This window comes from Abramis brama, assembly GCF_963993115.1.
Source record: "Abramis brama genome assembly, chromosome: 9".
NCBI lineage: Eukaryota > Metazoa > Chordata > Actinopteri > Cypriniformes > Leuciscidae > Abramis > Abramis brama.
The window spans coordinates 40,522,341-40,538,440 of NC_139971.1; positions in this window are offsets into that span (position 1 = coordinate 40,522,341).

Sequence of the window (16,100 nt, forward strand, 5' to 3'; positions counted from 1 at the left end):
GTATGTGCCGTATACCAGAACATAAACACACCGAAAGTATGATAATAACATGAAAAACACATCATTCACTCTAGTCTAAGTGGTTTCTGTGACTTCAAACATGAACGTGAACATTCCATCCAGCAGCGAATCCAAGTGTTTGTGGGAGGGAGAAAAAAAGTCTCTCAGAAAAGTGTGGGAAAATCAACCCAACTCTTTTTTTTTTTCTTTTTTTTTTTGGCAACACTTATTAAATTATTGTTTAATAGACGCAAATAAATGGTACAAATATAAGTTTGTGTCACCATATGGGACCTTTATAAACATGTTAACTGTAATAAATTGCATACCCAATCATTGACTAAATCATGTTGTATTTGCAAAAAATATACTTTGAATCAAAAACCAGTGAATCGTCTAAACAACCTGTTTGCTGTTAACACAAAAATTCACATTCCTATTAGTCACTCATGGTCATGTGGCAAGATGTTGTATATCTGTTAAAGTAATGAAACATACCAGGCATGTTTTAAAAGTGCAGAGGAATCTTCACGGAGAAACATGGGAGACCGTCCAGGACAGTTTGCTTTCTGCGATTCACAATATTTGTGGTCTAAAAAAAAAAAGGGTACTGTGGTGTATTTTTAATAGATAAAATAGTAAACTGTGTATTAAACTAACCATGTCTCTAACATCTAACCTTAGTTCCTTTTTCAGGCCTAACATGATTACACTTTGAAACAATGTACCAAAACGTTCTGTCCTGTGTTTTTGAATGTTGTATGTTGTGTTGCCATACCCCTTTTACTTTGGTTGTGTGAGTGTAAAAATAACAAATATGGGAATTGAAACTAGACAGAAGACTAAATTTGAACCTTGTGATAAACAATGAAGTAATCATTAAAACAAAGTTTGCTTTACCTAGTAACAGAAGGGTTTGCATATCAAATTCATATCATTTTGCCATACCTATTCTATAAAAACTGTTGTATTCGTGTTAGCTGGTGGGATTCTCAATGGAATTTGTCTGAGATCCTCCGGCCTTGATTCTTCTTGGGAGAGATGCACTGAGAACTGCTCGAGAACTCTTCCGGCCGTGATTAAAGTATTTAAAGGACATTTGCTGATGTCTGTTTGTCGATTATTCCTGCGCAGGAAGTGAGCTAGTTTAGGGAAGCAATTTAGTTAGCGCAGTGGTTCTCAAATCCAGTCCTCGTGACCCACTGCTCTGCACATTTTGTATGTCTCTCTTATCTGACACACTCAGTTCAGTTCATGGAGTCTCTCCTAATAAGCTGATGATCTGGTTCAGGTGTGTTAAATAAGGGAGACATACAAAATGTGCAGAGCAGTGGGTCACGAGGACTGGAATTGAGAACCACTGAGTTAGAGTAAGAAAACTCGGCCAGTTGTCGACTGAAGACGGAAGAGCTAGAGTATAAAGGTATTGGGTGTTGATTTGTATACGCCCCAAGTGAGATCAATTGGGTGTCGATTAGAGATGCCCCAGGGGCCTGTACCATGAAGGTAGCTGAACAAACTCGGGGTTACAGGATTAGTTTTGAGTTGACAAAACCAAACCGATGCAATCAGGCTTTATTGGTACCATGATGCAGCTCATCAACTTTCTTTGTCAACTCAGGCTTTGATCCTCAAGCTATGATTACTCCACGCGCGCGTACACATAAAAGAGTGACGTCGACACTGAACAACCAATCGCGGGTAGAGCGAGAGCGATATATTTTTCTGCGGAGGAGCAAGAGATAATCATTCATAATTACGATGAATTTAAATATGTATTTCAAGCTCGAAACAATACGGTCTCTGCTGCCAAAGCAAGAGAAGACTGTTGGAGAAAGATTGCTGATTGTTAATGTGTAAGTTAAACAAATACGTTCTATATTTATGTAAAATTATCTATGTATATATGTATGCCTATATGTGTAATATAGCCTATAGCTTATTTTTATAATATATAAAAAATGTGCATGTATGTACTAAGAAAGATTAATATTCATTGATTTTTAGATGCAACCCCAACTCCAAATGTTCTTGGCAGCAGATAAAGACAAAATATAAAAATATAATTCAAAGGTTATTTCAAGGAGTTAATTCAAAGAGTATTCACCACAACCTTTTATTACTTTTGTGAACATTTTATCACACTTGTTTGCAGCAAACAGAAATAAAGAGTTAAATTCAGAAAACCAGAATACACTGTGGCGGAGGAGTTGGCTCTGAGTAGGCAATAAGGGACGGCCGATTATGGATGGGATTACAGGTGCTGTACAATCTGACCCTGGTGCTGGCTCCTCTAAGCAAGTAACACTGGGTACGTGTGCAATACATTAGTACTTTTTTTAAGTTTTAAATATGGCTGACTATGTTCTGCAGGGAAATACAGTGTCCCTGTTGAAGCTAGTACACATTCACACACACACACACACACACTATTAGGGTGAAGCAAATGATGAAGACACTCTGTCTGTGTGTTCTCAGACAGTTGCTGATGTGAATGCACTGGGCTTTTTATTATGGCAAACATTTGAATGTGTGGCATAAAAAAGAGACTGGCCCTTACACATCTCTTTTGTAGGATTTTTCACAACCTGACCCAGAAACTGAGGCCTCTACCTCAATGGGCTTCAGAAGAAATGTGTAAGGATTTAAAACCCTTGACATAAACTAAAGGAGACTTGAACTAGACTGCACACTAAAGGAGACTTGAACTAGACTGCACACTAAAGGAGTCTTGAACTAGACTGCACACTAAAGGAGCTGACTGTGAGCTGAGGAGGCTCCAAACAAAATCAAACAGCTGGATAAAACTGATCTCAGTATGTATGTGTATATATATATATATATATATATATATATATATATATATATATATATATATATAGATATAGATATAGATAGATATAGTATAACTTATTCAACCAAGTAACACTTTAGTATGAATATTTATTAATGCAACTTTCTCTTGCTCTCTTTCTCCCTCCCATCCCACAAAACCAATAAAACAGTTTGAGACATATCTGCAGTTTCAATGTGCTTTTATTAAGTGTAATATTGTATGGTGATTGCATCTACATCTGCACCAGCTGGGTGGTCAAGTGTGATCGGGTCAGTTTCATCGGGGAGAAGCTGGTTTTGTGTTGTTTCTCGCTCCTTTCTACTGGTGGCTATATTGTGCAGAATGGCACATACAGCCACTATCTGTGATGCCCGCTCTGGTGACTCTGAAGCGCCGAACACAGTTGAAATGTGCCTTTAGGATGCCAAAGGTCATCTCTATCATCACTCTGGTTTTACTGAGGGCCACATTGAAGCGGTGCTGTGGCCCTGTCTGAGGGTCATGATAGGGGGTTATTGTGTAGGTTTTTCTATCTCAGTTTAAATGAACAGTGTTTTGTACTGTACCAAATTTAACTTGCTTTCCTCAAAGCGCTGACACAACACAGACTCATGGAAAATTTGTGAGTCAAGCACTGGAGCCAGGCCATTTGGCATCCAAACTTGATCATATGTTCATGACCACCACAAGTCGTCTGCAGATGAAATGTTTAGTAGATCATTGTTATATCTGTTAAAGTTACTATTAATTTAAAGATTCATCTCACAGAAAATAATCATCTCACATATTCACATCATCTCTACCTGAACATTAAGGCTGTGATAGGACTTCCTATTAACATAATCTGCCTCATGTTCCCCTAGAGCAGTGGAGATTGGAGCAATAGACTGCATACATGTTGCAATGACTTGGGAATCCTATCATAAGATTATCAGAAGAATAATAAAAAAGATTCAAAATAATTCTTCACATGTATTATATTGTATAGTACATTTGTGAAATTTGCTTTTTGAGAAAAAAGTGTTCATGTGATGTCACCCTATCAATATATCTTACCGGCAATTTTATAAAAGCCCTCTTTTATGGACATGGTCGATAAATGTCCGGGGAACATTATTAGTTAAACTTTTCATGTACTCCTGCAGAGCGAGGACCACCTTGCGAATGGTTCGACAAACATATGTTTTCCCCTAGCTTCTGTGCGTCACCCACCGTGCAAGAATGTACCACTTGCAAAAAAAAAAAAAAAAAAAATGCAACGCAATATTTGCGGTACAGTAAGTGCATGAATTCGACGTGTTAAATTCTTTATGTGCGGCTCAAGAAGTTCGCAAAGATAAGACATTCCTTCCGCGGAAAATCTGTATCTTTCATAACTATCAGTTAAGGCAAGGGGATTTTGTCTGGCTAAAAACTCTTTCTCTACGAAGTGCTCGTCAAACAATTTGCGCTGAGATGTCCACCGGATTTGGAAGAAAAGGTGAAGTCATTGCAACAGACACTGGGAATAAGTTACGTCACCTATATGTTTCTTTGCTCTCAGCTGATTGGTCAAACTTCGGTCTGAGATCTTGAATCCAGAACATAACCTGCCCCGGAGCAGGTTAGCCGTGCAGCGTAAGATACCATGGCAACGAACACCGATTAAAGCCGAGCTACTTTCATAGTACCTAAAACCCAGGGTTGGCGGAAACTAAGCTGAAACATAGCTGGCTAGCCACCTAATCCGGCTTCATGGTACAGGCCACAGATAGTTAGGTTTAGGGAAAAATCTACGAATTAATTTGACCTTTTTATGAGTTTGCATGTATATTTGAAGTCATAGAGCCTCTGCTAATGAGCCACTGAATCAAATTAGATGGGTTAAATAGGAAATTGTATGCAGTATTCTAAGTTCAGGACCAAAATCAGTCTAATCAGCCAGTTTACACTTGACATACATTGTCATATTCCTTCAAAAATATCTTCAGAAAATGTTCTAGCAAACGGCTCTGATAAATCTGTTTTTAAAACTATTTATCCATTGGTAACTTTGACACATGATGTCATCAACACGTTACCTGCTGATCAAGCTTGTTGAGATGATCTTCCATTTCTGTTCCAAATGCTGTTCTCTTGCTCTGTATAGCTTTGAGGAGTTGCAGAGTGTGCTGGTGTGTTGATGATCTGAATGTCTCGAGGAGGTCCACACTGGTGATGCATTTGAACTCATTACTTAACTGGGGATAGCAAATAAAACAGGTCTTGATTGTAACATTGTTTAACTTGGCTTACAATAGACATTACATTACAAGCAACACAACAATAACCTGTGTTAAAGATAATCTACAGCCAATTAATTCAATTTCAACCTTCTTTATTTTACCTCATTTGGAAGAAACTGGGCAGGCCATCATTCCAGCACTTCAGATACCATTGGCACTACTTCCACAATCTCCTTTCGTCAGAGGGAGAAAGTCAAGCTCATTTTCTGATTGATGAGCACTTTATTCGTGGTTTTCTTCTTCATTTCCTTACCAAGATGAGCCTTTCCTCTTCCAGAGAATCATCAGACTGGCCTTTAGGATGATCTGACAAATAATTGGCCTTTTTCACACTTCTCCTGTCATCTCCTCCTCTTTTCCTGTTGAAAAAAAAGTTACATATTGCACCTTTAAATACATGCACACGAATCCATGAACTTGATCGAATTTGCAAATTTATTTTGCAATCCATAAAACAAAAGCATTTCAACTTGTGTCTGTGAAATTCAGAATTAAATGAAAGTGCAGAGATTTGTACAAACATTGACATGTTGTGGTACTTTGAAATTTAATCAAATTCATTGCAGACACAAGTTGAAATGCATGTTTGTGGACAGCAAAATACATTTGCAAATTCAATCAAATTCATTGATTTTTCTGCATGTATTTGTTAATAATATCAAATCTTAATCAACTCCATAAAATTATACTTACTTTAAATGAGACGTTTGCAGTCTTGTCGAGTAGTCTGGAAACACGTGAGAAAGCCTAGCCAGGCTTCGAAGGACACCGATTAAAAAACGTGCAGATTTTCACTTTGAGCTCAGTCTGAAATGTGACATTCAAATATTAGGCCACTGTAAAGAGTGTGTGAATTTAAATGTAAGATAAAGAGTTGACTTTAAAATATTTTATTGCAAAAATTCCCAAATTAAATAGTACATTTATTAGTGCATTATAATGTTAGTTTAAAATAATAAGTGGCGATTATTTAAAGCTGTAGTCTACGATGTTGAAAATCGGTCGAGAAAGCCTGAGACGGTTGGGAAGTTTTAAAAAACTCATCCCGCCCCTCCACCATAGACTGTAAAAAAATATGGACGTAGTGTCCGTGACGTCACCCGTAGGTTTCTGAAGAGCATTTTTGAAGCCTAAAGTGGGCGGAGCCGGCCGTCGCCATCTTGGCCTTGCATCACTCCCGGACAACAGAAAATAGACAAACAGGCGGGGCGTGAGTGGAGCTGAGGAGCCTGGCTATCTGAAATCACCTAGCTCGACGTGATCGAGTTAGCTGATGATGTAAAGCCAATTAAACGTTCCTATTTTTGCCCTTCGAAATATTATAATAGTTAAAAGACATGGCTACAAGTGAGACTGTGTATTACTTCGAGAGTGTTTGTGTATGACAGTGATTTATGTGCATACATGTCCGTCACTCTTTCATGGTCCGTCAGCGCGGCATCGCTCAAGTTCGTAGAGAGCTTATTCAGTCCATTTTAAATTCTGATGTTGGCCGTCTCTCAAATGGGTTATGGTTTAACCGTTAAACCATAGATATATTGCCTTTTAAGTGCAAGTAAATGCGCTAGAAAATCCGCGCTCATTCATGTGCATTTATTGCACGGACGGAGAAAGCGCCGACGCCTGCATGATTTCATCTGACGGTAACTTACATAAGCATATTATAATCCATCTGTTCCATGGGAGCAGAACGAACGAGCATTTATTGACGTTTTAAATTTGAAAACCCCAAAAAGCAACGAAATTGCCAGACATCCATTAGTGCATGTTCACAGAGGAAAACAACTGAAATACAGCGCTGGTTGTTCTCTCGAACGATAACGACGGAATCCAAAGACGTGGGCTTTGTAACGTTACCCAAGTATTAAATTGTATGAAATAATAATCCCGAAAAAAAGCACAAACACTGCAGAGATGGCAAGTTCAGAAGCTAACATTGCTGAGGTGAAGTGACGGCTAGTAACAGCAGACTTAACGGCTAGCACTGACAGCGGCAATCCATCTGTCACTCAAGTGGCTTGGCCACACCCTTAAATTTAAATATTAATCAACTAAACGGACGAGTTATAAAATAATTCACCCCCCTCACAGTTGTTATGAAGGGCAAAATTAGCTGTATAGACCAAATCCACATACAGACACCAGGCTTTAAACACGTTTTTTTCTGCTGTAAAATTTGGCATTTTAACATGGGGGAGATACAGATTTGACTCACTTCTGACAACAGCCTCAAGCGGCCAGTCAACGAATTGCAGTTTAACTCACTTCCGTGTTGGTTTCAAGAGAGAGACGGGGAGGTTGCCGCTTGCCCTCCACACACACACCCCTCCCCTCTGTGCTACCTGATCCCTCCCACCGGGAAACGACCTGAACAACGTCACTCAGTCAAGCTGTGATCACCGGTAGTAAACAGGCGGGAAGGAAGTCGACCGGAAGTTGAAGCCGGCCGCGTGCCACCATCTTGTAGCAGAACTTCACCTGCAGTTAGCATCCCATTGACTCCCATTCATTTTGGCGTCACTTTGACAGCGAATAACTTTACATCTGAGGCGTTTGAAGACTCCATTTGTCCATTATTTATTTCTAAAGAAACACGACAATGTATAAAATGCTCCATTACCTTGTAGCTTATGTTATGGCCCCGTAGAAGCAGTTTTTGTAAAAGTAGGCTAACGATTGCGTCATAACCACGCGACTCTCTGTCGCACAGTAGAGAGATTACCGTATGGACGGGAGGAGAAACTCGCGGGCAATCGGGGGGACGTGGAGGCAAAATGACAATATAATTAATCAGAATACCTAGCAAAAGTTGCTCCTGCTCCAAGCTCATGGACAGCTCCTACTCACACTCTCCGTCTCTGCAAGTTTCGGAAGGGAATGATTCAGATTTTTCTTGGCACAGCTACTAGAAGACAGACGGGTTGCTCACGTGGTCCGTGTAACGCTTTGCTCGGTTTGAGTCTGCGCGTCAGGAAAGGAAGTGCTAAGAAATCGCTAAAAATGGGCTTCACTTGTCTCAATTGAGATCCAATGAGATGGCTCTGTCCACTTCTTATACTGTCTATGGTAGTAAACAGCGCATCTTGTTCAAATTCCGATCGGCTCGAACAGAAACCCGCTTGGCCTACTGAAATATATTCAAGCACTTCAAGAAATATAATTACTTTGACCCGTGATAGGCGATGCTAAACGGCTAACATTCCAATGCCGACTGGCAGCATGAGCATGTTGTCAGACTGATAAAAAGCTATTTATGTAACACCTCACACCATAAAAGTATAAATAAATGCTTACCTGCTCAACAAAAAGTCAGCCGTGTCAGCGTCGGTTTTCAGTCCCAAATCTCCACTGCTGAGCTGATGCTACTTTGCTAGCTACCATAGACTGTCAGCTGCTTGCCCGCGAAATTTCATGTCGCAGGAGGGGGGCGGGGTGGGGTGCGGTGGGGTGGAGACGCGAGTGCCACGTGGAGTTTCAAGTGGAGCGGGGGATTGGATGAGAGCAGTTGACCAATGTAAGCTGTCCGGCCGGACAGCTTACATTGGTCAACTTCTCTGCAGCTGTACACCCAATAGAGTGAATGGATTTTTTTCATTCTTTTTTCTCTTCATATTGTTAGGATTGTACTGTAGAACCATAACCAGCATCTAAACGAGGTTATTAATAATGAACAATCTTTGAAATCGTAGACCATAGCTTTAACCAATGAACCTTATTGTAAAGTGTTACCTAAAAAAAAAAAGTTATTTATTTATTTCTGCAGGTTTGGGCCTCCATAAACATGTGCTATGAATCTCGACAGCTTATTTATCTAGTAACTTAGCCTGGCTATGAGTAACTGAGCTGGCTAAGGCTGAGATGTACTGACGCACGTCATGGTCAACTTGCATTTTTAGGTGGCCATGGCCATCTTAATATCAATGACAGAGACAGAGAGTGTTTTCATTAATATGTATTCATCTGTTTATCTTGGAAAATTCATCTCAGTTTGTTTTGTTTTTATAAAAACATATTTAAGCAGTGCCACATGTAGCAAAAAAAAATTAACCACAAGAATTTTAAAAGGCAACAGAGCATTTCTGAGAGCTTGAGGAAACTTTCTACAGGGTTTGTTTGTTCTTCCTCCTGATAATTAGGATGATCTGTTGGCTTTCAAAATACCGAGCATAATAATCAAGCATAACTTCAATGGGAATGTTCATATTTGGATCTCATCACATCCTCTACACACAGGATATAAAAATCATTTCCCAAGAATGCAAGAACAGCCAACACCCAAATTATCCTATTCTTGTTAAGAGTATTGTGGAAATTGTTTTGAGTATTTGGATAACCTTCATATGTTACAAAAACAGCCTTCTTCCACCTCAGAAACATTGCTAAGCTCCGGAACATGCTATCTGTTCCCTGATGCAGAAAAGTTAGTTCATGCATTCATGACCTAGACTAGATTACTGTAATGCATTACTAGCTGGTTGTCCTGCATCCTCAATAAACAAGCAACAATTAGTCCAAAATGCAGTTTCTAGAGTTCTTACTGGGTTAAGAAAATATGATCAGATAACACCAATTTCATCATCTCTACACTGGTTACCTATTAAGTTCTGTATCAATTACAAAGCATTGCTACTGACCTATAAGGCCCTAAATGATTTAGCTTCTGTGTATTAAACTGATCTTCTATCGCCTTACAATCCATCACGCTATCTAAGGTCACACAACTCTGGGCTTTTGATAGTACCTAGGATATCCAAGTCCACTAAAGGAGGGAGAACGTTTTCACATTTGGCTCCTAAATCTGGAATACCCTTCCTGATAATATCCGGGACTCAGTCTCACTCTCCCAGTTTAAATCTAGATTAAAGACAAATCTCTTTAGCCTAACCTTATCTCCTAACCTTTTACAGTTATATCAGATCAAATGCACATAGTTATCCTTGCTTAATGTTATGAACAGCAGTTACGCTAATTATTTTCTATTTGCTTCTCTGTTTTATCTTGGGATGCCCATCCTGAGGTAACTAGAAAGTATGTTAGCCTATTGCATCCAGCCTATTATGAAGATTTCAGATGCCCAACACCTATGAAGAGACGGCGCCAACTCCCGAGAAGACTTGTTCAGACGACGCAAACTCTGAATCAACTTACACCAATGCTACATTTTTCTAAATATCATAATCATTTGTTCAAAAACAAATATTCATTACTTCAATAAGCTCATTGTTTCTGCATTAAATTATTACATAGTTTAAATTAATACCTTTTTCGCTAACTGTGATTTTGTATGTACATTTCTGAAATGCATAACTTAGACAGTTACCTCTGATAACAGATCACTCTAAATTGTAATGTGGCATTTTCTGTAAAGCTGCTTTGAAACGATGTGTATTGTGTAAAGCGCTATACAAATAAATGTGAATTGAATGTGAATTGTTTATGCTCATGCAGAGATCAGTCTGTACATGTGTGGCGAGGGGGGCGTGGTTCTGCAGAGTCTGTAGCGGGAGAGAGAGGAAGGAACCGAGCGGTAGGTCAAGTGCAGAGGATGAACACCTGTGTCTGATTTCAGTAATTGCCGTGGAGAGACCGGATATAAACCGGAGCGGGAGAGAGAGAGGGAGAGTGAGAGAGGAACTGGGACCTCGTGTGCTGCAGTCTTTACAGTCTCTTTACTTTCTTCACCGTATTTTCCCATCCCATCCCATCACAATATGATGTGAGTTATAGTGAGAAGTGTAGAATATATGTTTTCAATTTTTGAAAGCTTGAAAGATGCAGTCTGCAGTTTTTCCTCTTTGTCGCAATCTCTGTTCGAAATCTGCAATTGCGATTATTCGCAGAATTATCAACTTTACGTGGGTTGTGCCTCGGCATGGCACAGCGCGGATGAATCCAATGTTTTGAGGAGAATGTGTGGCTGTCAGTTGCCGCCGGTGTGGATCCTGGCATTCACAATCACAGATTCTACTTTTTGGAGTATGACCAACATACGAATTTACACAGAAAAATGTAATCTGAACAAGTAACATCCACTTTTGTTCTGATCAACTAAGGGGAAAAAAGCATTGCAGTAAATCGCGCTTTGCACGTCAGACCGTGCAAATTATACTTTGTTCTCAAATTAATATGTTAACAACATCAGTTTGCGGATGATACAACACTGATGGGACTCATCACCAAGGATGATGAGACCCACTACAGGAAGGAGGTTAGTATTTTGACTACGTGGTGCAGAGACAACAACCTGCTGCTGAATGTCAGCAAGACCAAGGAAGTTGTTGTCGATTTCCGGAGAGGCCACACTCAGCACCTACCACTGACCATCAACGGGGCTGCTGTAGAGAGAGTGAGTAGCACCAAATTCTTGGGGGTGCACATCAGTGAAGACCTCTCTTGGAATACTAACACTGTATCACTGGTGAAGAAGTTCCAGCAGCGCCTCTACTTTCTCCACAAGCTTAAACGAGCGAGAGCCCCCCCCCCGCCCATCATGTGCACATTCTACCGAGGCACCATTGAGAGTATCATAACCAGTTGTATTGCTGTGAGGGGCGGAAGCTGCACTAACTACAACAGGAACTCACTGGGGCGCATAGTAAACACAGCTGAAAGGATCATTGGTGCCCGCCATCTCCGCCTTACCCGCAAAGTAAGCATGATTGTGGGCGATAACAGCCATCCTGCGCACAGTTTTTTTCAGCCTCCTGCCCTCTGGGAGAAGATATCGGAGCCTACGTGCTCGTTCCACCAGACTCATGAACAGTTTTATTCACCAGGCTGTCAGGCGGCTGAACTCTCTCCCCTCTCTTCCACCCCCGTCAACTTTATTGTCAATTTCTTCACATATACCAGGTATGGTATATGTGAAGAAATTGACAATAAAGTTGACCTTGACCTTGATCAGCATTGCGTGACTACATTTAATGCCCTTCCGATATTTATCCTTGTTTTCGTATGGGCCGGTTGAGGTCTCTTTTTTTTCTGTAACGTTAGGCACACCGAAGTCTTTAGCATTTTACAACGGGTGATTCTCCAGTTGTCACTGGTGATTGTCGTTTGAACCTTTCTGGATCCGCCATCAAATTGATAAGTTTATATCAAGTGCTGTGAGAAAAGGCTATAAATCTCCACCTCCAACATCCTCACACGCCGAGACTACTAGCCAAGACTCTTCATTATGTGGACAGATGTGACGCAATGACCGCGGAAATCCACCAGTACCACTGGAATTAAAAACATTATTACAAGCTTACCGTTTTGAATCGAGCTACGGCAAGCAGATAGTTTTGAACACTGGCTAGTTATGTACTTGCTCAAACATTTGTTTTGGATAATTTGTAACCCAAAAAAGTTACGGAATGCAGCTTTAAGGTGACATTTACAGGTTACTATATGTACTTAGTATAATAACAGTAAATTGTGCATAATCACAAGCTATAAATTGTCACTCATTGTAACAATATGAATATTGTTATAATGCTTGTTCAGATTATACTTGCCACTAGGGGGCGAACAAGGGCTATTCTGGGGAGAAGTCAGAAAGTGAGTGAGAAAGTGAGCTCACGCATGAGACCGTGTGGACAGACTGTCGAATAAAGTAGGACCCAGTTGGGCCAGAGTTAAGAATATAGACTCCTGTTTTATATGAAAAAAACACACTTTAACACTCATCACAGACTGCCACATAAACCAACTTCTCACAAATACTCACTGTTTGGTCTCATCGCTCATACTTGTGACTCACCCGACCACTTGCCTGAAATCCGTTTCCTCCTCCTCGTCCACTCATCAGTCAGAATCCACCTCATTCCTGGGATTGGCATCAGAAAGAGACATTGTTATCATCATCAAGCCAAGTTGCCCTCAAACCAGGGGCCTGTACCATGAAGCCGGATTAGGTGGCTAGCCAGCTATGTTTCAGCTTAGTTTCCGCCAACCCTGGGTTTTAGGTACTATGAAAGTAGCTCGGCTTTAATCGGTGTTCGTTGCCATGGTATCTTACGCTGCACGGCTAACCTGCTCCGGGGCAGGTTATGTTCTGGATTCAAGATCTCAGACCGAAGTTTGACCAATCAGCTGAGAGCAAAGAAACATATAGGTGACGTAACTTATTCCCAGTGTCTGTTGCAATGACTTCACCTTTTCTTCCAAATCCGGTGGACATCTCAGCGCAAATTGTTTGACGAGCACTTCGTAGAGAAAGAGTTTTTAGCCAGACAAAATCCCCTTGCCTTAACTGATAGTAACTTGTATGAAAGATACAGATTTTCCGCGGAAGGAATGTCTTATCTTTGCGAACTTCTTGAGCCGCACATAAAGAATTTAACACGTCGAATTCATGCACTTACTGTACCGCAAATTGTATTGCGTTGCATTTTTATTAAGTGGTACATTCTTGCACGGTGGGTGACGCACAGAAGCTAGGGGAAAACATATGTTTGTCGAACCATTCGCAAGGTGGTCCTCGCTCTGCAGGAGTACATGAAAAGTTTAATTAATAATGTTCCCCGGACATTTATCGACCATGTCCATAAAAGAGGGCTTTTATAAAATTGCCGGTAAGATATATTGATAGGGTGACATCACATGAACACTTTTTTTTTTTTCTCAAAAAGCAAATTTCACAAATGTACTATACAATATAATACATGTGAAGAATTATTTTGAATCTTTTTTATTATTCTTCTGATAATCTTCTGATAGGATTCATTGCAGCATGTATGCAGTCTATTGCTCCAATCTCCACTGCTCTAGGGGAACATGAGGCAGATTATGTTAATAGGAAGTGCTATCACAGCCTTAATGTTCAGGTAGAGATGATGTGAATATGTGAGATGATTATTTTCTGTGAGATGAATCTTTAAATTAATAGTAACTTTAACAGATATAACAATGATCTACTAAACATTTCATCTGCAGACGACTTGTGGTGGTCATGAACATATGATCAAGTTTGGATGCCAAATGGCCTGGCTCCAGTGCTTGTCTTACAAATTTTCCTTGAGTCTGTGTTGTGTCAGCGCTTTGAGGAAAGCAAGTTAAATTTGGTACAGTACAAAACACTGTTCATTTAAACTGAGATAGAAAAACCTACACAATAACCCCCTATCATGACCCTCAGACAGGGCCACAGCACCGCTTCAATGTGGCCCTCAGTAAAACCAGAGTGAAGATAGAGATGACCTTTGGCATCCTAAAGGCACATTTCAACTGTGTTCGGCGCTTCAGTGTCACCAGAGCGGGCATCACAGATAGTGGCTGTATGTGCCATTCTGCACAATATAGCCACCAGTAGAAAGGAGCGAGAAACACCACAAAACCAGCTTCTCCCCGATGAAACTGACCCGATCACACTTGACCACCCAGCTGGTGCAGATGTAGATGCAATCACCATACAATATTACACTTAATAAAAGCACATTGAAACTGCAGATATGTCTCAAACTGCTTTATTGGTTTTGTGGGATGGGAGGGAGAAAGAGAGCAAGAGAAAGTTGCATTAATAAATATTCATACTAAAGTGTTACTTGGTTAAATAAGTTATACTATATATATATATATACAGTATATATATATATATATATATATACATACTGAGATCAGTTTTATCCAGCTGTTTGATTTTGTTTGGAGCCTCCTCAGCTCACAGTCCAGCTCCTTTAGTGTGCAGTCTAGTTCAAGACTCCTTTTGTACAGGGCCCTGACTGAGTCTGTTTCCACCTGAAACATAATTCCACCACAAACATGATCATAACAAGTTTTCTGGAGGCTCATCAAAATCACAAAAAGTTCCTTGACTTCCTACAAACACAGGACTGACTGTAATTTATGTCAAGGGTTTTAAATCCTTACACATTTCTTCTGAAGCCCATTGAGGTAGAGGCCTCAGTTTCTGGGTCAGGTTGTGAAAAATCCTATAAAAGAGATGTGTAAGGGCCAGTCTCTTTTTTATGCCACACATTCAAATGTTTGCCATAATAAAAAGCCCAGTGCATTCACATCAGCAACTGAACACACAGACAGAGTGTCTTCATCATTTGCTTCACCCTAATAAATAAAAGTAGGCCAATGTAAAGCATAACTGTTGTAAAGCAGGTTATGTTTGGTGTTCTGTCTGCTGCATACTAGTCTCAGCCTCAGACGTCACGCCCACGGAACGTTGGCTAAACGTCTGATGCATATGGTACACTTAACTGGAAACACTTCAGGAATGTCGAAGTCGTCATCTGATTGGTTGAATTTTATCGGATTTCCGGGGGCGCGAGTGTCGCGTTTATTTTCGGTCCGCCGGGAATCAAAGCGCAGACGTGTGATTGGGGAAGAAAAACTGTTGTGTTTACATGAGTGACAATGCGCATTTATCAAGATCAGCTAAACGTAGGATTCTCAAAAGTATGCGTGCACGAACAGATCAATGACTTACTGCTTGTTTTCTTCTCCTTCTTTGATTTTCTGTGCTGACTGACTTGTTGCACGCCGGTCTGTTGTTGTGGGGACATTTCCACGCCCTGAAACGTGACGCTGAACGAAACGAACTGTAATTGGTTGTTTGACATGTCGGTCAAACGGCCTTATGGGCGGGCCTTGGCCAAAGAAAGCTGCTATGAATTCCAGACCTTCAGCCGTCAGTCTGAAGGTCTGGCTACGCGAGACTAGCTGCATACTGACCTCTGTGTGGGAGACTGTGTGTGTGTGTGTGTGTGTGTGTGTGTGTGTGCTAGCTTCAACAGGGACACTGTATTTCCCTGCAGAACATACAGTCAGCCATATTTAAAACTTAAAAGTAGTAATGTATTGCACACGTACCCAGTGTTACTTGCTTAGAGGAGCCAGCACCAGGGTCAGATTGTACAGCACCTGTAATCCCATCCATAATCGGCCGTCCCTTATTGCCTACTCAGAGCCAACTCCTCCGCCAGTGTATTCTGGTTTTCTGAATTTAATTCTTTATTTCTGTTTGCTGCAAACAAGTGTGATAAATGTTCACAAAAGTAATAAAA